This window comes from Amblyomma maculatum, chromosome 1 (genome assembly GCF_055883805.1).
Source record: "Amblyomma maculatum isolate TAMU_Amacu chromosome 1, ASM5588380v1, whole genome shotgun sequence".
In the NCBI taxonomy this organism is placed as follows: domain Eukaryota; kingdom Metazoa; phylum Arthropoda; class Arachnida; order Ixodida; family Ixodidae; genus Amblyomma; species Amblyomma maculatum.
In genome coordinates, this window is record NC_139344.1 from 458,659,135 (window position 1) to 458,683,441 (window position 24,307).

The 24,307-nt window shown below is 47.6% G+C and overlaps 2 pseudogenes; both read right to left on the reverse strand.

Annotated features, from left to right (window-relative positions):
* Positions 1–424: 424 nt before the first annotated feature.
* On the reverse strand, positions 425–13,104 carry LOC146209754 (uncharacterized; annotated as a pseudogene).
* A 3,335-nt stretch (positions 13,105–16,439) lies between these two features.
* Positions 16,440–23,065, reverse strand: LOC146209755 (uncharacterized; annotated as a pseudogene).
* Positions 23,066–24,307: the final 1,242 nt, after the last annotated feature.

Sequence of the window (24,307 nt, forward strand, 5' to 3'; positions counted from 1 at the left end):
GGACGAAACTCAAAACTGCTATCCCAGCCTTCGCCATGGGCATGTTGATTTTTTGGACGCTTCGCTCTCCAGGCACACATCTGCCCAAGCCGAGTGTTGATCTCGGTGAGCTGCTGCAGGTGCTCCACATCTGAAGTGTAGAAACCGTCCTCCGGTGCGAGTTGGCCGCCCATACCACGCCGTAGCTGTTGTTTCTTGAGCCATTCTCGCAGCTCTCTCTCAAATCACACCACTACCTTGATTGCAGGTAACAACCGCTCCAGCAGCTCCCGCTCTTTGCGCTCACCCTCGGCCAACAACCTCTCTTCCAAGCTCTTCATTTTCTTTACGTGCCTGGTCTTCAACGTCTCCAGTTCCATTCTGAACTCCTTGGCTTGGGCTTCAGTTTTTCGTTCGTTTGCCCGCATGGCCTCTTCCTTAGTCTTCATCGCCTCCTGGAGATCAGCCTCAAGTTCTTGCAAAGCGTTAGGGCTGCCGAATGGTGCTTCCGTTCCTCATCCAGCTCCGCCTCGAAGTCCCGAATCTGCAGGGCGAGAGCCCGCTTCAGCTTCTCCAGGTTCCGCTCCCGCTTGGCCAGCTCCATCAATCAGTGGGCCTCTTGGTCGCGGACTCACGAGATTCTATGTAATGTTTCTGCGAGATCTTTCGGCTGCTCATGAACACGGCAGCTGGCACGCCAATGTATGGTGTCTAGGCCTTGCCGTCAGCGTTAGGTCCTTCATGCAACATCATACTTCTTCCTCACTTGTTCCCTTTTTCCCTGGCCTCAGCACTCCTGTTACACACCCGGCGGCGAACGTCCATGGAGCGAGCGAGGCGGGATTGTAGAATTTCTGGAATAATGCAGTCCTTATAGAAACATGCCAGAAATGGCTCCATTTTCTTTGTCCAGAAAGTGTCGCATCGGTGTACTTCTTGCACATGTATCCCTTTCGTTGTGTATACCCCGAAGTCGCAGATATCCCTTCTGGTGACATGAAGCTGGCCTTTCACTTGGTAAAATTACCTGTGTGACCATTTCAGCACTGGATCACTGTCTTTTTGCTTCTTGTCTGCGAACTTTCGTGCTGCTTTCATGGACTGGTCATCCTTCGCAGTGAACGGGCATCTGACCTCCACGATTCGTTCGTCGCCAACTATACCATCAGGAGAAGCTGCCACGAATCCATACTCAAGGTCAACAAAGAGCCCACACGGTCGAACATCTGTTTTCATCTTGGCTGCATACAACTTGTGTGCTACGCGCTCATGCTGCTTCCCGTGTTCCATGGCAGAAGTTGTGCAGTTCTTTGGATGGAGAATGGTCTTGACCAGTTGATCACAGGGTGTTGAGTCGTTTCGTATGCAGACAGCGTGGAAATTAAGAGCAGTGAGGCGGAGCCTTCTTTCTTCGAACCAATTTGAACTGTCTGCCTTCCCACGTGTTTGCGCCTCAATTCGTGCACAGCCGTCCTTATCAATCTGGAGGTCTTTCAGTTGTGTTTCTGCTCTCAGCAAACTGTTCAGGCAGTATTCCAGCTTCATACAATTTTCCCCATAGTGAGCTGAAGAGGTACTATCGGCACGGACCCTGAGAATATGTTGGCTGTTATTATATGTTGTCTTTTTCAACCACTTTCCGCCGGTATACGTCTTGTAGACAGTACAGGGGCTCTTGCAACTTATTGCTTTGATAGTTTTTTTGTGCCACTGAGGTCCCAGCTGGAAGCTTAGCCCAGCAGCTTGGCAGCGATGCTCATAGGAGCCTTTCTGGCATCGGTTAACCTACTTGCCATCAAAAAGCTTCGCAACAGGAGACATGAGGGCTTCAGCAAGGTTGCTAGTATCGTCAGTGATGAGACGGTCATCCTTTTCCGAAATACTGTTGGCAGCAGTCATTATCTTTGTTCTGAGCATGAAAGGGAGCGTCTCGAATGAGGTTTCTCCTTTGCTTCGGTCACAGAAGTAACGGTTACAGCTGTCATGGCAACCAAACACGTGTTTAGGACCGTTTCTTAAGTCAGCGGCTCAATCTCGAACAAGCTTTCTTACACCGCCTGAACATTCGCGCAACAATTCGGCATAGTGACTGACAGCCTTGCGTGCCCCGTTCTTCATCCGCTTTATTCTCGGACCCGATAGCATGGGCCGGCCACCTTTGCTCTCCTTAGCAATAGCATTGAGACGGGAAGTGTAGCACTTTCACCAGATGGTTTACACATTCGTGCTTTCGGACAAAACGGCCATAGCCAACCTTCGATTGAATCTCGTGGTATGCAGATGAGTCTCCGTCGCCTATAAAGGTACGGTATTGAGCGCAGTGCATCTCCATGCTTCACTGGAATCCTTCAACAAGGACATCCGGCTCCATGGCTCCTGATCTTTGATCCCAGTTTTGTAGCAGGTGTGCTCTTTTCCTACTAAGTTTTTCCTGGCATAGAACTGGCAAGTGCTGCACAGCTTATTCCTCACGCCTAAGTAGAGGAGCCTTTTGTGCGCTTACTGATGATGACGGCCACACCAGAAGTTGCAGAATACCGGTGGACATGGCTCCTGTAGGATCAGCCACCTTCAACTACCACTGTGATGTTTGGGGTACAGTCATCCTCGCAGAAATCACAAGCTTCTTCTGCCAGCCGCTTTTACTCCTTGCCAGCTTCGATCATTAGACCCAGGAGCACATCGTTCCATTGCTGAAAGAAAATAGAGCATACGTGAAGCTATTACTGCTCCCAACAGGTTCAACGTTGCTTCGCCACTTGCAAGTGCCAATATTGTATTTTGCTTAGCACTTCAGCATGCCCTAATGAAACTCCTCTCAACATTGCCCTTCAAAATTCAGCTTTTCGCTATTGTATGCATGATACACTGCAAATAAATGTAACGCCCCTTCTGCATGTAAGAAACAAATGAGTTCGCAAGAATGAAATGTCAAACCTTGTCATAATAATAACTGGTTTCACGAATGTCTCTCTCCCACTCATTTATGAAAAAATAACTATAGTTGCGCCCAGAATATGAGATAGCGAAAATAACATTAGCGGAGATTTTCGGAGGCTTCAAGGAGTTTTGACAATTCCTAATATGAAGTGACAAAAATAGAACGAAACCGACACATTCTGAAAACAAAAGGAGCAAGATAAATACAAATTTTGTTCATGCAAGGTATAAAGTTCAAAGTATGGAGCCCGAAACACTTATTATCTATATAGGCTTCGGCAATTTCAATCGCATCTTTTGAAATAATTTGTGTACTTCATCTCTATTTGATTTTCAACTAATTTCTTTCATGTTATATTGATTTCTGTCCATTTCCTATGAAAAGCTCCAAAATGCAGCTTTCTTGTAAAGCCAACGCTTCTTCATCAAGATGGCCGTCTAAACTTTGTGTGCAACTCTGTTTTCTGCTTTCTATGCCTTGTACTCTGTTGGCGTGTGGCGTGTTGTAGGGATGCGTTTCACTATTCACTAAAATCAGTGGATTAGCAGAATTATGCCTAATCCCTTTACTGTGGTAGCGTGAAGTAAGGTGGCACGACATTATTCATTGTACGTTTTCAGTGTTGCGCGCTACGTCTGACCTCATAACCAATACCGGTTGAGAGGACGTGGAAAAAGTTTTTCTCTGCTCAAAGAAACTTAATTCCAGAGTTTGCAAAAGGTCCAAAGTTACACACAGCCTTTCTGCCTGTCTTTCATTTTTGCGTGTGCGTGTGTATGTGTGCGCGCGCACAGCATCCTTAGGTGCTCGGCTGTTTGGTGAGCATCTCATAAACTAATAATAGATCATGTCAGATGCTATAGGATTTTCAGTCTGCATTCTTTCAGTTCAGTTCAGTTCAGTCGAGTCCGACTCTTCGTGACCCTATGGACCATATCACGCCACGTTTTCCGGTCTCTCACTATCTTCCTAACATCACATAACTTCATCTGCAGCGCCTCGAGGATGCCATCTAACCATCGCGTTCGCTGCCTACCCCTTCTCCGGTGACCCTCAACCTTTCCCAACATCAAATGTTTTTCCAGCGACTCCTCTCTTCTCATCAGATGACCAAGGTAGCTGAGCTTTAACTTTAGAATTTGACCCTCCGTTGAGCAGTCAGGGTTTATGCTCGACAGTATCGACTGATTTGATCTTCTGGCCGTCCAAGGAACTCTCAAGAGTCTCCGCCAGCACCACAATTCAAACTCGCCAATTCTTTGGCGGTCAGCCTTCTTCACAGTCCAACTCTCGCATCCATACATCACAACTGGAAAGACCATAGCACGAGTTATACGGATCTTGGTTGGAAGACTAATGTCTCTGCTCTTTACTAGGTGGTCAAGGCTAACCATTGCTCTTTCCCAGAAGCAGGCGTCTCCTAATGTCATGGCTGCAGTCTCCTTCCGAGGTAATCTTGGAGCCCAAGAACAGAAAATCTGTCACAGCTTCCACTTCTTGTCCATTGATGCTCCAGGACTTGATAGGGCAAGCCGCCATGATCTTTGTATTTTTAACGTTCAGTCTAAGCTCAAACTTCTCACTCTCTTCTTGTACGCGCATCAGAAGTCTCTTGAGTTCCACTTCACTTTTTGCCATTAAAGTGGTTGGAACAATCTTTGACACTGCCTTTCTTTGGAATGGGGATGTAAACTGACCTCTTCCAATCCTGTGGCCACTGCACGGTTGTCCAAATTTGCTGACATAATACATACAGAATGTTAACAGCGTCGTCATGGTTGAGGTTTTGAAGCAGCTCAGCTGGAATGCCATCAATTCCGCTTGCTTTGTTCTTAGCAAGGCTGGCTAAGGCCCATTAAACTTCACTCTCAAGGATGCCCGGCTCGAGATCAGTAATAGCAAGCGTCTTATGTTGGGTTTGCACATCCGGGTCCTTCTTGTACAGTTCTGTGTATTCCTGCCACCTCTTCTTTATCTCTGAGGCTTCCGTGAGGTGCCTGCCTCGTTTGTCCTTTATCACGCCCAGCTTAGCACAGCAGCTTCCTTTGATATCTTTGATTGTCTTATACAGAGCTCTTGCGTTCCTCAATTGGCTGTTGTTCTCAACTGCTTGGCAATGTATGTTCAGGAAAGCATTCTTATGTCTTCTTGCTTTTTTCTGAAAATCCGCTTTGAGGACCTTGTATATTTCTCTTGCCCGCATAACGTTTGCCATCCTCCGTTCTTCAGCTTTTTGCATTCTTTACCCATTTTTTATTCCAGACTAGCAGGGTTAAGAAGACGAAAGGCTGAATTATTTGTGTGGCAGATATTGTCACTTATTTTCTGTATTTTTATTGATGTTACAACTTGATAGAGGTTTTCCAGGGTATGGGACAGGTTATGAATTAGCTAATGAACCATCAGTCTCTGAAACATTTCTGATTATAGATCAGTTGCAAAACCTACAAACCATCTTCCCTGTGAGAAAGAAATTATGTAAAATGATGGTAGAACATGACGCAGGGACAATAATTAGGTGCAGTGCATGCATCTACTGCAGTCCTAGCAGCTCCGGATGCAGCCCCTGTCGCATAGGCCAATATGCGAGGGCAGGTCTAAGGCATTATAGACACAGGAATAAAGCCAGAGAATTGCCATGTTGGGGGTAAGGAAAGTACATTTAGAAATAAGGAGATTTGAAATAGGGTAATAGCGGCTCGACAATGTGCAGGGGGGGGGGGGGGGGGATTGCCGAGACGAATGGGCGAGGGGTGCGACTATAATTTTGCCCGCGATGTTTCAGAGCTGCTACCAACTATTACCCCAAAACAAGTCTTTCCCGCCATTCTGCAGGAATATATGCTGTACAGGGAACTTACTTGTAGGCTTTGCAACTGATCTATAAAGTAGGCAAGAACAAAAAGGGTGGGAAACAAGTGCACACAAGGAAAAATTCCAGACTACACATAAAAATTCGCACAGGATTTGGCAACATGCCAGATGTCATACCATTCCAAGTGCCTCCTCTCAACGCAGGAACGTTCCCTTGCCCATAGCAGGGATCTCCATGAGAGAGATTGCCTCCTCCAGATACGAGTGGCCGGATCCGATGCTCGTGATTGCCCATACAGCTGCATCGTTTATGCCAACAGCTGTCTTCTCTGTGAGTGGCGTTGGCTCCACAATAGGGTCGGCAGTCACTCTTCTAAGCTCGTGACATCCATTGCATCGGAATTTGAACTCTGACCACATGCCAATCCTTTGTTCCTCTTGATACTCAAAGCGCCCTTCGTTAGAACGAGGACAGCGGTGGTCGCCAAGCGCCTGTACAGATTTTATAAAGTGGTTTACAGACACAACACTTCTTCCAGGTATGCCTCCGTGCTGCGCTCTGGGAGCTGAAGTTCCATTGAACAGCAAGATCTGCCAGACTCTTGAATTCCCAGGTCTTCTCAGTAATCAGTCATTGTGACGTCACAGCTGGTATCACTAGGTGTGGGTTGTGGAGGTGAGCATTTTGAGGCTTTTGATTTCGGGCTGTCATTCATCTGCAGCACTGCATGTTTCCTGTAAAACAATGTGAGGAGTGAAACAAAAACATTATTGAACGAGGGCACCTATGCTGCTGCAAGCAGAAGTGAGGGTAAAAAATAAATTTGACAAGAAATGCAATTTTCTTAAACCGCATGTGCATTTTGATGACTGCGCTTCACTGTGTTAGTATGAGACTTCTTTAACACGGCGTAGAAAAGAAAAGGGAAAAAGGAACGGCAAGAAAAGCAAGTAAATGGTTATCATATCAACGCTGAGAGACACAGACCAGTGTTCTCTAAATAATGTGCACTATCCTTGAAAGCCTAGCCAGTTGGTAGGCGATAGTAATAACCACGCATTGAAGACAGAACGCAGAAGAGGAAAAAAAAGGCTTACCTCCAACAGGCTGTAGCGGCAAGTTGGGCCCTTCCTCAACGAGCCTTCGGAGCTTCCTTCCTAACCGGAAACGGGTTATGGTGTTATTTAGCCACGATGCGATCGAGGTTCGGGGGCCTAGTCTTAACCACAGACTGGTCACGAGCAGACGAAAGACGAGAATAGAGCTGAGCGAGGATAGCTGAGCTGAGTGAACTGATGGTGAATACAACTCACATTTTATACCGTTTATTGTCCCCAGCTAGGGAACTGTGGAAAAGTTCATGTTGGGCAATCCAATCAGGGAGACACTTATGAGCAGTCGAGGTGCCGCCCACTGCCGACGGTGGTAGTTGAGCCTCCTCGCACAACTTCATGTGGCGAAGGTGAACATCCTTAATGGCGATGGCGATCAATAGCTGGCAGTGGAAAGGCAGTACCAAGTTGAAACAGCCCCGAATTCCGAGCAGTCTGCCCCTGGAAAAGGCCACATTTCCACGCCATCTAATTCTCGGAATGTCGCGGGCACTCCTGTAATACGGGAGCAATTCATCATCATCATTATCAGCAGCAGCAGCAGCAGCAGCCTGACTATACCCACTGCAGGGCGAAGGCCTCGCCCATATTTCTCTAATTAAGCTGGTTCTGTGCTAGCTGCATCCACTTGACCCCTGAGAACTTCTTAACCTCATCCGCCCACCTAACTTTCTGCCGCTCCCTGCTACGCTGTCCTTCCCTTGGAATCCAGTTTGTTACCCTAAGCGACCATCGGTTATCCTCTCTTCGCCCTACATGTCCTGCCCATGCCCATTTCTTCTTCTTAATTTCCACTAGGATGTCGGTAACTTGAGTTATTTCTCTGACCCACTCTGCACGCTTCCTATCTCCTAATGTTACCCCTACCATTTTTCGTTGCATAGCCCTCTGAGTTGTCCTCAACTTAAGTAGAGTTCTCTTGGTTAGCCTCCACGTTTCAGCCCCATAGGTGAGTACAGGTAAGATGCAACTGTTGTATACTTTCCGATACCGGTAAGCTGCTAGTCATAATCGTCGAGTACTTGCCAAATGCGCTCCATCCCAATCTTATTCTTCTTATTTTCTTTTCATGGTCCGGATCTGCGGTTACTACCTGTCCTAAGTAGACATATTTGCCTACAACTTCCAGTGCTTCGCTACCTAACGTAAACTGCTGTTCCTTCCCGAGGCTGTTAAACATTACCTTAGTCTTCTGCATATTGATTTGCAATATGCAGGTAGGCTTGAAAGGGAGTAAATACTTATTGACATTCACCCAGGCGCAGCCGTAAGGCTACAAAGGAAAGCTATTCCCACTTCCAGTTATTGATCTATTTAATCTCGTCCTACCATATGATCTGCTGACGGTGCTGGTTAGCTGGTTGTTACAGCGATTCCGAGAAAGCTTTACTTTGTAGCCGTATGGCTGCGCTTGGGTGGATGTCTATAAGTAATAACTCCCTTATTACAAACCTACTCCGTCTTGGGAGATTACCGAGAATATTCGGGCACTCCCGTCGGCGAAAAGCTGCGTGCATTTGCTCTTGTCTTGCCAACAATAGGAAAAAACGTTCTCGTGATAACCCCTGTGAGCGTCAGGCGGGTAATTATAGAATAATGGGTCGCTTCCCGGGCATTCAGACCCGGCCAGGACGCCGCAGCACGTGGCGGTGATGCTGTAGCACCGTGGTGGCGATGCTACCATCGACACGGTGCCTTTTCTGCTGCTCACCGGGCTAGCTTGGTTCCTGTCGTCGGTCGTTGGAGCCTCGGCTGGAACTGCCAATCATAACAGTCGAGGAAATAAAAAGCTTTTGAGACAAGGACAGAACAAAGAATGGACAGCCCGTGCGCTAACTCTCAACTCAGTTTTATTCAATGCATTACAGAATTTTACACACTGTAGGAACACAGACAAGACATGATACTAGCATGCTATAACTTTTTGTCCTTGTCACAAAAGCGCTGTATTTCTTTGAGGATGAACTAACTCGCGCGAAAATACACCCTGATCATAAAAGTCATGCCTTCTCTCTATTACCTAAAATCTTCAAATATCGCCACGACAGTTTTTCACCACGCCGTCAGAGAGGTCAAACGTGAATTTCGCGCGCTCATAGCTACGTCACGAACCATGGACAGCGGCGCCCCTTAGTCACGCTCATTTAGAGGTTCAAAATCAAATTACATTCGCTTGACTAACAGACATGAGCATCCTCATGAGGGAGTCCGCTCCTTCACCTTATGAGGATTTGACTCAGTGAGGTAAGTGTGAGGGAGGATCAGCGCTGAGAAATTTCTGAGGGCGAGGATGTAGGATGCCAGAAGCGATGAGGTGAGGGAGAGGCTGCGAAAGATAGTTTTATCGTCGTTTATTTTGCGTTTACTTTTTGTCTAAGTTCCATTTCTCTTTTCATCAAGGGTCTCATCTGCAGACTAATACGCTTATGATCACTTCCCAAAGTACACTCCCCTTCTTCGGCTATTTCCATTTTTGTGACCTTGCTATAAATTTCCTGCGACATTAGACAGTAGTCAATGGTCGTCTGCCTGTTGCGGAATTCCCACGTGATTTGGCCTTCACCATTTTGTTTCTCTATTTACTATAACTAGATCGTGTCGCTCACAAAAATCTAGCATTATCTTCCCGTTACAATCCGTGTATCCATCCAGATCGTCGATGTGGCCGTTCAATGTCCCCCAGCAAAATAATATTAGCCCCGTCTCCAAACTGGCTTATATCGTCACTGAGACATTCAATAAGATCCTCGTTTTCTTGCCTGCAATGATGTCCTGTTCCTAAATAAACTACCCCTAGCCATGTCCTTATGCCGGCAAATGTTCCTGACACCCAGATATGTTCTTCACAAGATGATTTCATTATTTGCCAAATTGTTCCCTGCAGTATCAACATACCTACCCCTCCACCCTTTTTTCCGTTCTCGTTCTGTTGCACCCTTCCTAGACGTAGCCTTCTATAAACGGCGGATTTTCTAGATCCCTGAGATTAGTCTCGAAAAGAGTGTGCACACATGGATTATTACCAAGTGGCCCAAACATCGGTGTTATTGGGAATGGGTTTTAATACACGCCTATTTTGTCATCCTTCAACTGCTGTTCTATCTCTAGCCATTTCGCTCTTTTTCTGCCTCCTTGCATGTTTATGTAGCTGATCCTAGTGTTAAATTTCATTTTCCTACTTTTTTTTTCTCGACCTCCTCGTTGCTATTTTTGGGGGCTGAGCCTTGGTTATTACATTTTCTCCTGCTTCACTTCTAACTACCTCTGTGCACGGAGTCCTCGCGGACCCCCTAAAAAAGCTATAGCCCTGCCTGCCAGGCGCCAGCCGATCTCTGCTCCCACCCTTCTGTTAAAATAAATGCCATCTCGCTGAAAAGCCCTAACAAAACCTGCTTTATGCACCTCCCTGTTTACGTCAACCACTTCTAAACGCTTCTCCAGGCCTAACTTCCTTATGTCCTGATTAACTGTCACCACGTCCTTTTCCAGCTTTCCGTTCAATCCTAGCACCTCCGGTAATGTGCATACAACTATCTGCGCTTGCTGTGCTATCTCCCTGAAATCGTCAACTCCCTTAGCTTAACTTTCCACCACTCCTGCAGAGTCACCATTTACGGCATCGTTTAGCCCCGCGGCTACTATCCCCATACTGCGCTCTGCGGAATTTTTCAACAGCCTATTTTTACTCTCTTTCAGCACTGCCCTCATTGTGCTCCCTGGGAAGGCTCCAACTAACACTCTCTTATCACCCTTTACACGTTCGAAGATATCTCGCTTCACCTGCTCATGTTAGAATCTCCGGCGATAAGCACCTGGGCCTTCTCTCTCCCACTCCCAACTGTTGGCTCCTGCTTCTTCCCGACTTCTTTCTTTCTTCCCGGCTTCTTAGTAGCTGCTTCTAAATAGCTCTGTCCGTTCGGATCCGCGCCTGACCTACTTTGCTTATGCCTTCCATGCCAGGGCTTGTCCCAGCCATGCGACCACAAAGTTCGCCGCCACAGGCAATTGGTCTATAAAAGACCCGAAAAAAGAGCATGGCTTTCGCTGGTGTTGAGCTGTGCACCTGAAAGAAGGGCGTATTTATGAAATCTGGGAAGGAAGACTCGGAAGCTCTCCCTGTTCTGAACAAAAGCACATCTAATCTGCGCTCGCGGAAACCATGAACGTTTCCTGTCCTATGTTTATTTTTACATACTACAGCTTCGATGACGCTATAGCAGGAGTGGGCAAACAAAGAAAAGTGTATCCACAAAATACAAACATATAAAATCAAAGAAAAAATACAGTAATATATGGTACTAGGAAGGAATTCCTGTCGAAAATTCATCAATTGGTAGCGAGCGGACGTTTCTAGGCAGCGAATTCCAGAGTTCAATGGTCAGAGGAAAGAAGCTGTGTTTGAATGTCCCAGTGCGGGAGAAGAAAGGGATGATATTCAGGCTATGGGAACTTCTAGTAATGGAAGGCTTGCTAATGTTCAAAAAATTATTTAGTGATAGAAGGCGCTGAGTGTGAAGCAGCATGTTCAAAAACTTCAAACATTCGATTTGACGGCTAGATGATAGGCATTGAGACCTAAATCTGTATACTGGGAAGAAGGGGAAAAATCTCGGCCATTGTTGTGAAAAATGAAGCATATTGATTTCTTTTGAACTGATTCGAATTTTTTCATATCAGACTTCGTATAAGGGTTCCATTCAATACAGCCGTAATCAAGAATGGGCCGGATAAGTGTTTTATATCTGAGCAGTTTGGTATCCTTTGGGGCTCTACTCAGTGTACGATGGAGGTATCCGAGACGTTTAAAAGCTTTGTTTCATATGATGTCAATGTGTTTGGACCATGACATGTCATGAGAGAAATGAAGGCCCAGATATTTATATTCCTTGACTCGTTCTAAGTCCTGACCGTAAAAACTGTACTTGAAATGTGAAGGAGATGGGCGTCTTGAAAAGGACATGGAAACGGTTTTAGAGAAATTAATATTCATTTGCCATTCCTTGCACCAATTACAAAAATTAGCAAATGAGTCGTTAAGTATTTCGTGGTCAAGTGGTGTATTAATGTGATATAAGACGCAGTCATCAGCGTAAGACGAACTTTTACAGATACACAACATGGCAGGTCGTTAATATATAGTAAGAAAAAACGGGCCTAAAACGGAACCTTGCCGAACGCCGGATGAAACACTAACAGGAGTGGAAATAAATGATCCTAAGTGCGACTTCGAACGCTGATTTAAAAAACTGGGTATCCAGCCAACAAGGAAAGGGTATTTTAGAAAAAGTTTAGTTTGTGTAGGAGTTTAGGGTGTGGGACAGAGTCGAAAGCTTTGGATAAATCACCAAAAATGCTGTCGACCTGTCTACCTAGATATAGATCATTGGGAAGCCCCGGTTTTGTTTGGATCCTTTTTTGCGTAAATTAGTCGCTTACAAAGAAAGCCCAGTAAGGGCCAGTGAGAGCGGGCACCCTTGTCATACCCCTCGTGTTACCGCAAACCTGCCTGCGATAGTGCCATTGAGGACGAGTTGGCTGGTAATTTAATTATATAGTGATCTTATGAGTAGTAATAAATCAGTCGGTACGACAAAGCAACTCTGCACTTTAAAACGATAGCTGTATCTACGGTATCAAAAGCCTTCACTTGGTTTAAAGCAACAAATATTCTATTGACCTTTTTCACAATTGGCGTAAGCGAACATCTCTCGTTCACGCAAGTGAGGTAAACACTGACCTATCAGGCACCACGCAGGACTGGTAAGGGCTTACCAGGTTCTCTAGGTAGGGCCGCAGCCTTCTAACGAGGACACTGACCATCAGTTTTTAATCAGTGTTCAGCAGGGTGACTGGTCGCCAAGACGCTGGGCTTTACGGTGTCATGCCATTCTCCTGGAGCAAGACGATACGACCAGCGTTTATGAGGGTGGTTTTGTGCCATTTGAAAGAAAGCAATTCACAAGCTTAAGTAAACTTCAGATCGTGTCGAAAAAGGTGGTGTACAAACCTGCCACTAACCCGTCTCGACCAGATGCAGTTAACTTATTTATGCATCCTTAAACGTAGCGCACCTCCTCAATAGAAGCTGGTGATGTTAAGTGCCACATGTTCCTCTTCAGTGAGCTGAGGGAGGGGCCCACAGAAGGAGCTGACAGCTTCTTCACAGACTCTGTGTTGGTCTTGGGACGAGAACAGGGCAGCGAAATGGCCGCAGAAGATGCGTTGGATATAGGCTTCATCCGAAGAGGAAGTACCATTTTACAAGATTTCTTCATCCACTTGCGGCAGCCGAACTTCAGACTGCCCTTAGGAGCGCGCGTAACCAATATCGGTTGTGTCAACGAGGGGAATGCGTGAACCTGCAGCCAGCGTGAAGAGCGGCGACTGTTCTCAAGGATGCGATGCTACCGAGTGCGCAGTGTGTTGAGATACTCTCGCATCGCGAAAGTTAACTCTCAGCTATTACACGTCCGAGGACACCGTTAATCGCGGCAGTAACACGGACGCGCCGCGCTTACCCCGCGAGCACGAGACCACCTCGCCATCGTGGCTTCAGGATATCCCACTCCGCGGGAGTCAAGTCGGTCGCATTCGCTACCAATGCACGCAGGTCCAAGCAAATCGCAGTAATGCACTCATCATCATGCAGTGCAGATGCGTTCATTCGCCCCATTTATGGGCTGTTCGAGCTTACGGGCGACCCCCGTCGAGTAACCATTACTGCAACATGTGGTTCACGTATATTTGCAACCGCACCAGGAAAAAGCAGCACTTCACACTCTAGCAAATTGGATCCGACCCCTAGTGCGCGTTGCCATAAAATTGTCACCATGTTGTGCGACCCATGTGTTCTGAAGGCACAAGGAGCGATCAAGCTTCCCCAGCTTTTTGACATGATAATTAGAAGCTTCTGGTACAGGCCCCCTGATGCCGAGCCATGAGTCATACAAACACTTAGTCTCTGTGCAGGATGTGTGGAACATTATCCAGAAAGTGTGGTGGAATGGATCTGAAAAACGCGTTCGTCAAATTACGCGCGACAGATGCATAAACGATGACGAAATGAGTTTTCCGACCACAAAAAAAAAAACGTCCACCGCAATCAAGCGACCGTCGAGACCGAATGCGCAGTGAGCAAACGACCTGAATGCAGGGTTAAGAAAAAATTCACCCTCACCGCGAAACCTCAAGTACGCAAAGAAAACAAATTACGTCATATTTGAATAGAATATCAAATGTGAAGTAGGTGCGTAGCGCTGCTTCTCTCTGCCATAACGTTACACAGCTGCAGTTGGGCATCCCGTGATATTGGCAGCCCGTTGTCCTGGAGTTTCCAACGCACGTTTGTTCCTATTCGTTTCGGCATGCATTTAACGACGACGCTCAGTGTCTTCAGCAGTTTCCTGAGCACGCTCAGCACGTTTACTCATTCTTTGTGCTTCATATTCTTGCGACGTTTAGCTGCAATATCAGAATCAGTAATTCACGATTCTGCTGCCTTCGTAACCGTTGTACTTCAGCACGTCGAACCTGCGCCGCAGTGCCAGATGGCCCGGCTTTATCCATTGCGACACGAAGTAAACGCGCGGCGCAGCCGCGTCCTCAGCGTTCCTTACAACATCTTCAGAAATTAGCGAAAACAGGCACAATGCACCCCTTTACAATGCACTGCTCTGCAGCCGAAACGTCTGGGGTGGGGTCACGGAGGGAGAGAAAGAGATAAAGAAGCTAGAGGCGAGCTCCAGTTAAGGCGCAGAGCTAAGCAAAGGCTGCTTCACGATGCGGCGGGCAGCTCGGAGCCGAGATACAGAGAGCACCACTCGTGAACGTCTGCTGTGCGGGCAGGCTGAGGAGCGGCTGATGCGAGCGGAGATGCCAAAGTTAGGACGCGCGAGCGAGACAAGACTACTCACTTACACGTTTGTGCAATGCTGCCCAGTGACAACCGCCACGCCAAGAACGGACACGCTCTCTGTCACTGTCTTACGCTCTCACCAGGTGCTTCTATGCGGCTGCTCCGCCCCCTCAGTGTTAAGTTGCGTGATGCGGGCGTCGCCACTTTCCCTTCCTCCTTTTCAGGTTTACGGAGAGACGGATTGACAGAGAGAGAGAGCGGGGCTTCTGCTGCAACAGTGCGGCTACTCCCCCTCCTCAATGCTGAGCAGCACGACGCGCGCGTCGCCACCTTCTCTTTCTCCACTTCAAGTTCTCGAAAAAAGAGAGGAAGATGCTTCGGACAGACATGGGCAAAATATGAAAACTTCGAGATTGCGGCTAGTAGCGCGACGCACTAAAAAGGAATCTCCCTTAAAATAAGAACGAAAGGAAATGACATCTTTATGTGTACATATATTGCATTCCTACAAACGTGCAATGTGTAGCACTTGTCGCATGCTTATCGCGATTACGAAACCCTTGCGCGTTAAAATTAAGAAAGCGACACCCAGCCATCGTAACAAAACCGGGAATGAGACCAAAACAACAAATAAGCAATGGAGCACGAGAACAAACAAAATGGCAACGGACTCACGGTATATTTCTGCGACTAAAGCTTGCGAGTGCACCCTGTATCGGCGCCTTGGAATGGCATGACGGTGACCTCAGGTCTGAAGTTCCGGCAAAGCGGCTCGATGGCGATGCGGCAGTGGCGACACGTGGTCTACAGGCGGCGACAAAGTTCCTTCAGAGTAACTGGCTGCGGAAGAAAGCACACAGTCACACTCTGTCAACACACGCTGCACGCACACACCATCCATCGATCACCACCGGCGCAGACTAAGCTGTAAAAACTGATATAAGGGGAGGGAAAGGTGCGGTACCTCTCTGACTTGTTTTCTGTGGACACCTCAACCGCGCCGTAAGGGATGAAAAAAAAGGTGAGAGTGAAAGGAAAAGAGAGAAAAGGAGCCGTAGTGGAGGGCTGCGGAGTAATTTCGATCCCCTGGGGATCTTTACCGTGCGCTGACATCGCACAGCACACGGACGCCTTCTTCGTTTCGCCTCCACCGAAACGCAGCCGCCGAGGTCGGGTTCGAACCCAGGTACTCCGGCCCAGTAGTCGGGAGTCTTGCCACTGCACCACCCCGGTGGGGCTAAGCCGCAAGGCCGATAAGATAGCAGTGGCTGGTATGGAAGGCCAAGGTAGCAGCGCTTTGGCCACCACAAAGCAGGGAAGGATGAGGTTGGCCTTCACGGCATAGAGAGAGATTGGTAAAGGGCGGACACACCCATAAGGCCCAGCGGCCCATTTGACTGTAGCGCACCAAGCGGGTGGCGGTGACTACTTCCGGTCTTGGTGAAAGGCGCGCGATTTGAATGCTAGCATGCGCTGCGTCCTGCCATTTTGGCATATTGTTTTAGTTTTACATTGTCTTGTGGTGATTTCGAAGGTAGAAGTAGAGTCCAGCCGTCCCGAACGAACACACTCGTTATTCAAACATACACACATAAAACGAAAACAGAAACGCCCCCTGGGGAATAAAGAGTTCAAACCGAAAACGAATCTGAATATAACATACCCCCCGCTTATATTTTAGTGATTAGTTGTTAGTAAGTATTAGTAGGGAAACCCCAAGATGCCAGGAGACCGGGGTTAAGGTGTGGCAGGAGGAAGCACGCCAGGAGACCGGGGCTGCGGCGTGGCAGGAGGCAGCACGCAAGGAGACTGGGGCGGCAGAGTGGCAGGAGGCAGCCCCCAGGAGACCAGGGCTGCGGCGTGGCAAGAGGAAGCACGCCCGGAGAGGCAGGAGACAGTACGCCAGGAGACCGAGTCTCTGGAACCCTGGAAAGCTTGGAGGCATTTCATGTACTGCAATCTTCAAGTCTGAAAGAAGCTAGTCCTCTCCTTTTGATCACCTTTGTTGGCGGAGAAAAAGCGCAGTTTCCCCTAAACCGAACTGGTGATTTCCTGACACGGACAAAATCGCCTACGGCTATATTAATCTTCTTGGCAGCTCTCCTATTGTCCATGTAGCGTTTGCTGCTCTGCTGCTGACGCCGGACTCTTCGACGGAGTCGCGCCAACTCCTTGGCTGGGTCTTCCGCAAATTCTAGTGCTGAAAAGCGCAGAACGTCCAGCCTGGGTCGGGGCATTCTGTCATGTAGCAGGACTGCTGGGGCGACCCATGTGGTAGTGTGCGGAGTACATCGATAAATGACAAGGTACTCTGACTGCTTGCCGGAGTGGTCTTCTTTTGAGGAGCGAGACTTGAAGGAAGTTCTTTAATGTGGGAATTCATCGCTCTATTTGCCCATTCGCTTGGGGATAGTACACCGACGAATGCGAAAGACTGATGCCTCTGCTTTGCAGGAAGGTGATGAATTCGTGCGATATAAACTGAGGTCCATAATCATAGCCTATCTCTGCTGGATAGCCTTCATTGGCAAAAACACTTCTTAAAAAGTCTTTTACAGGGCTTGTAAACATTTCGCCACAAAAGTGTACCTCTGGACATTTAGAATGGCATACAACAAGCGTTACGGCAAATCTGTTGTACGCTGCATGTGCCAAAGGTGGGCCAATGTCTAGGCCAAGCTTCTGCCACAGTTGCTCGGGCCATTCAACACGTTGTAACGGTGCTGGTGATATTTTCGCGCACCTATCTGCCTCCAGGCAGATGTGGCAGTTTCTTATTGCCATTTCCACTTGCTGATCCATTCGTGGCCACCAGAACCACTCATGCAGTCGCACCTTTGTGTGCGTGATACCCGGATGTGTGTCGTCCGCTGTGCTGATGATCTGAGCCGTGAGGGAGGATGGAACAACCAGGCGCTCTGCACGCAGTAGCAAGTTGTCCGTAACGGACAGTTCTTCCCTTATCGGGAAGAATGGTTTCTCTCTCTTCTGGTATGTACTTCTTTGGTGACCAGGAACTCAGCACGAATGACTTGACGGTTTCCAGGGAACCGTCGTCGAGGGCAGCCTGCCTGAACTTTATCACACAGGCTGGCTCAATGAACGTGACGATTTCTTCCTCCTTACTAATATCTGCCTCCAAGGTAGGTGCTGGCAGCCGAGAAAGTGCATCTGCTACAGTGTTTGGGGACCCCTTGCAGTATTCAACAGTGAAATTGTAGCAAAGCAGTCGTGCACTCCAGCAAGCGATTCGGAGTGGGCGTCTACCATGTCCTTGGGACGGCAGCAAGGACACCAGTGCTTGATGGTCTCTTCGAATTTTTAATGGCGACCTGAAAGGTAGGTGTGCCATCGCTCACACGCCCAAATATATGCTAGTGCTTCCCGTTCACCGACTGAATATTCCCTCTCCGCAGGCGACAGTGTACGAGATGCAAAAGCGACTGTGCAGAGCTTGTAGCCACTTTTCTGCTGTAGGTCTGCTGCAAATCCACAGTCGGACGCGTCGGTCGACACAGTTACTGGAAGCCATGGATCGAACATCTGTAGGACTGTACTCGAGGAAAGCATTTCCTTAAAGGGAAGCTGCACCAGTTTTAGATTTCGATGATTTTCGAGCGGTTGAATGATTACAGCTCGCACTTAAAGCATGCAAAATATCTTCGCGGTAGTATTTGCAATAATGGCACAATTGGTGACTAAAACCGCGATGGCTATCAGGCTTCACCGCACTGCGCAGCGATGGGTGGGGGACACATGATGACGTCACTGACGGTACCGGTATGTTTCCTGCATATGCACACTTGGTTTAAAAAAATAAAAGCATGGCTGCCGAAAACAAAGCCCTAGAAATGTTGATTAGCACCGTGAGAAAATGTGCAGCAGCACAGGGGCAAAGGCAAGGAACATCATGTCCGTAACGTCATCACAGAGTTTATCCGCAGAACTTCATTGCTGTGAGGAGAAGCACGAGGTTTAATCGTCGATTACGCCATCAGTTTGAATGCTAGCTCAAAAACACTTTGAATGCATTACCTAGAGCCTATGTAGATTTGAATCGATGAATATCGCGAAATTTTCAAAACGTAATGTAGCTGCGCTTTAACCCTCTTGAAACTGCTGTCTGCTTCAGCTGACCAGATGTATGGCTCATTTTTCGAAGCAAGATTCTCATAGGCTCTACCACTCGCGCCAAGTGCGGAACAAACTTGGAGTAATATTCTACAAGACCCAGGAACGAACGGAGGGCGGCAACATCAGTGGGCACTGGCGTGTTAACTATGGAATCTATCTTCTCTGGAAGTGGTGAGATACCACGTGCCACTACACGTGGTATCTCGCAGTCGTGGCCTAGTGGTTAGAGCGCCCGTCTCGGCTGCGGGATGTGGTTAGTTCAAAACTCACCGCCGGACACCCACCGGTAAAAATGGGTACAAGCGTCCCCCGGCCTGGCACTCGTCTTTTATAGGGGTGTGCGTTTGGGAGAGGCTCCGTAAACCCCGCTGCGCGCCCCTCCTTCGCAGTGGGCCCTAGGAACTCAAGTTCCGGAACGTCAAAGAGGCATTTGTTGCTCAGTTTCAGGCCTGCGTTCTTGATCGTTTGCAACACGGTCTTCAAGTTCGAAAGGTGCTCTTCTGCGGTTTTGCCAAAAATAATGATATCATCAATCTAGAGCAACACTCCAGGGCAACGGTAGAGGATTGTCACCATCATCTTCTGAAATGCTGCTGGAGCAGAAGCCAACCCGAAGAAAACTATTTTAAAGCGAAAAACACCGTCATGAATGATGAATGCAGACAGGGTCCAAAAGAACTTGATGGTAAGCAAAAGCCAAGTCAAGTTTTGCGAAGTGTGCAACGCCAACCAAAGGGTGAAGCAGTTCCTCTGTATGCGGCAATAGGAAACTTTCTGGAATAACAGCTTTGTTCGGCTTTCAAAGGTCTACACATATCCTGATGCTACCATCTTTCTTATCAACGACAACATTAGGGGACACCCATTCAGAAGCATCGATGCGCTCGATGATGTCAAGGCTCCGTAACCTCTGAATCTCTTGATACTGGCGACCGGAGAGAATATGGTAGATGACGAAGCTTGGAAGCTACAGGCTGCACGCCTTGTCGCGTCTTGGTGCGATGGATGAGCCCTTTAGCAAGACCCAACTCGGGACTGAAAAACGAACTGAACTCATCTGCTAAGGCTGGCGGCAGATCTTTGTTGCGGGGCTGCTCGCTTGACGGTGTGGAAATGGATCGAGATTGCGGGTCATTGACAGTCGACAGTGGAGCAACGGACGTGTGCAATGATTTAAGAGCAGAACTCTCAATGCAAAGATCGAAGGCTTGAATGCCGTCAAGACCGATCAGACAAGTTCCTTGGTGAACAACATAAAAGCGTATTGAAGCTGTGCAGCCTTTAAACGGAACGTCTGCCTGGAATCAACCTAGCGCGGAATTAGACCGTTGAGAGTAGTCGAACAGAGTGACATGCGGAGCAGGCAAGAGTGGAACGCTCTGAAAATATGGACTGTATTCTTGTTTCGATAGGATTGAAACAGACGACCCTGAACCGACAAGAAATGTCAGTGACGTTCGAGACTTGCACATGAATATGAATTCCGCTACGTGCGCAACGTTGCAAATTCAGAAATTGCTCAGCACTGCTTCATGACGAAACATATTCATGTAACTCAACTTCGCGGACTCAGTCTTGCATTTGAGTTCGTTTGCGGTTGCATACTTTTTGAAGGTGGCCCTTGAGACCGCAAAATGAACAAGTCGTCTCATGCGCTGGGCACTGCTGTGCTGATGGTAAGTGGTCCTGCGAGCCGCATCAGAAACAATGTGTAGAACCGGAGCAGCTACTCCGTTCTCGGTTCCGCTCAGGGGGGCGGTTCCGCTGCGGCGCACGTGAGCCGCCCGCGCCAAGGTATATGTAATATGGTAGCAAAGGCTCCATAGACGCCCATACGTACAAAATATGGCGGCTCATGGGCTCCAACGACCAATGAAAATCGGGGGGCCATGACGTCACGCATACGTTCACTTTGGCGCGAATTATAAAAAAGTAAAAAAAAAACGCCGCATTGCATTGACGAGCCTGCATATTTTGAAGGTTGTTGCATTTCAGCGCGCGCCAACCTTTTCCATCTAAAAGAATTCAAGTTTCTGTTGTTTACGCCCTTGTTTCTAAGCAGTTGCTCCAGCACAATGAAAGTGGTTAGCAAGGGTGGCGGCATAGAAAGGCAGCAACACTTCCAAATAGAGACCACGCATGCAAATTCATAATACAAATACTGCAGCAAGTCATGCAAGTACTTTGGCCATTTACTTTGTCCCTCAGCACAGTAAGGTGTGATCCAGAAACACTGGTGCAACGGGGCAGTCGCATGGTCGCAGTCGTGCCCAGTTCGCAACAGAGTGTACCGAGTGAACAATTATGGCTTTCATATTCATGGTTTATTGCATCAACCAATAAAATACAGCAACAAATCACAACAATAAAAATGCATGTCGCAGACAGCACAAACAGTAGCGCTGTTTAAGCGGGCTAATCATCTCAATGATCACAGCCGATGCATGGAAAAGGCTTGAAGTGCCTGCCACAGAACATCACCAGATAAGAAACATGCATGTACAGAAACAAGCTATCGCAGCTGCAATTGAAATAAAAATGTCACGAGTTAGTAGGTGCATCAAAACATACGTGGAGCATAGAGCACTGGGATCACTCCTTCACATTTAAATTCTTCGGCAGAATATATACAGCAGTTTTCAACAAAATTTCAAGGTTGCACCAAACCAGACAGCTTAGCATCAACAAACGTGCCTAACACAAGAGTTTTAGAGCATACATTGAGCCTGTGTGCAACCTCCAGATCTGCTCACCGGTGAAAGTCAGCCGGAAAGCGGTAGACACCGACAGTTGAGTCCAAGCTGTCGCAACGTGCCACAGAGCATCGCTTCCTCACTTTGTGCGGGCTCATCTTGCAATAAAACGCTAAGCGCAATACACTGCTGCAAAGAGACTTCGCACTGGCCGCACGACGAAGGGGACGAAACCAAAGAAACACGGCTGGAGGGGGATATCAAATCTCACCGAACGGCGAGAGAGCAGCGACCAGCAAGGACGTCGAAATCTTCGCAAAAGGAACATTTTCAGACTTGCGAACTAAATAACGCTTTCCCGGGCGCACCAAGGCCCGCACCACAGCAGACGAGCAGACAACGATAAGAAACCGTTTCGTGCTTAGTAAGCTTCGTTATCTCCGTTGCCTTGGTTAGCTCTGGCAGCGCCTCCTGACCGATGCAACATCAAGGGGGTGGGGCGGCAAGAGTGTTAAAAGATTTTTTTTAATTAGGAATGTATTATAAAATACCTCATTCACAAGCCAAGTTATCAAAATGTGTATTCTTTTTAAGTTCATTGACACTTTTTATTTGTAGTAGTATAATTTCTTAATCTGAGTGGTTGGCCCCCTGACCTGTGGCTATGCTGCAGTACCGCTGAACCGCTTTCGGGCCCAGCCTTCGCAACCATTCTACTTCCGCCATGCCCGCGCCCCTCGTTGCCCCTCTGCTGAAAGGAAGCTGCTAGATGCGCATTTCTTTTCGAAAAATTCAAGGATGGTTTACGACGCATCCGCAATAAAATTGCCTCGACTGAAGCAGAAAGCTCCTTCAGTTGTTCCGCAGCTTGCTAAAACTGAAGTGCAATTCGAACTGAATTATCGAAAGATAGCGTGGAACCCCCTAGCAGTAACCGTTCACGTACACGGTTGGAAGCTACGCCAGCAACGAATTGATCCCGCAGAGCACGATAATATTGCGAAGCAAACCAACAATGTGCGGCTAGCTCCCGTAGAGTGACAACAAAGTCATGAATGGACTCGCCTTTGTTTTGGCTGCGGCGGTGAAAACGATGGCGCTCGACGATAACGTTGCACGACATCGAAAACTGCTGCCGTAATGCGGCGAGTGCAGAGTCGTATTCGTCAGGAGAGGCATACTTGTCATCGGCGAGGACTGCGGGGCTTGGCGCTGACGGTGCTGCTGCAGCGCTGGTCCCTGCATGTAACGTCTGATAAACGCGTTGGTCCTCCGCCCCCAAACAATGCAAAATAGCCTTGCGTTGCTCCGGCTTGAATGCGGCGGCTCCGCATGCCACCAAATGCACGTTGAACATCTGCTCCCATTGCCCCCATGGCAATGACGGACGGCCACGTGTCGGAAGGAAGAATGGTGGCAGAGCAAGCCCGGTGAAGTTCATGATAGCGGTCCCGGATGGTGCGGCGGGGCTGGGGGTAGGTTCACAGCAACCTCGTCACCAATGTGGTGATTTCGAAGGTGGAAGCAGAGTACAACAGTCCCGAACGAACACACCCGTTTATTCACGCATACACACATATATATAACGAAAACAGAAACGCCCCCTGGGGAATAAAGAATTCAAACCGAGAACGAAACTGAATGTAGCACGTCTGCTAGTGTTTGTAGTTGTTTTCAGCATGAATAGCATGAAAAAGAGATTCGCAGTACTCTAAACTGGCCCTCATCGCAGCTGCGCCACAGTCTTTGCAAAAACGTTTATCAAAAAAGATACCAAGTGCTTCGTGAAATGAACCGTTATTGTGCTGCATATAAAACACATAAGACGTGAAACAGATGTAGACGGAGATATTGAGAAAACTTGGCACAGGTTAGGCGATGTTCACAGTACAGAAAAAAGTACACAAAGCAAGAAACAACACTTAGGTGGAGACAAAAATAGCATGACATTGATTTCCGAATTATGGCAAACGCTATGTAACAAAACAGGCATTGCACATAAAGTACGCAATCACAGTCGCAGCTACCTTAGCAAGAGTAACTTGCATTGTATTCAGGGCAGAGAGGATGTTGTTGTTGTGTTGGGTTTTGTGGCGCATAAGCAACTTAGGCTATCATGCGTCATCTTCAAGGTTGAGGGTGTTACATTTACGTAATTTAAATTTACATTATGCTTAGAACATTTCCTTCTATTAAAAACCTGAAAACACAGGACAAATCAACGAGCGCATTTTCACCCAAAAGCAACGCTGGATGAAGAGGAATGTGTTCTTTGTAAAACCGCGTAAATTGTTTTTTTCTTAGTTGTTCAAGTTGTGGGCATGAGAGTAAATTTGGGTGACTGTTTGCTCGTGTCCGCATGAATCACACAAGGGCTTATCCAGTTTTATTAAAATGAAGCTGTGTGTTAAATGTGTGTGCCCTATGCGAAGACGGCATAGAGCCAGTTCTTTGAAACGTTCAAGGTGAGTACTCGACTTCCACTCTTCTATCACAGGCTTTATGAGGTGTAGTTTGCTATTTCTTTCAGTTTTCCAAGTGGACTGCCATTTTTGCATCAGTTTATTTTGTATCTATTTCATGCAGTCTGGAGATGGTATCTGCACTTCTTTTACTTTCTTGTCTCGAGCTTTGGCAGCGCACATATCTGCTTTTACATTACCTTGGGTTCCTACATGACTGGGGACCCAGCAAATTTTTATGCTTCGTCCTTCTTCTGTTAGTGTTGCTATGCTATGCATGGATGTTTCCCACTATTGGTATAACTGCGTTTCTTGG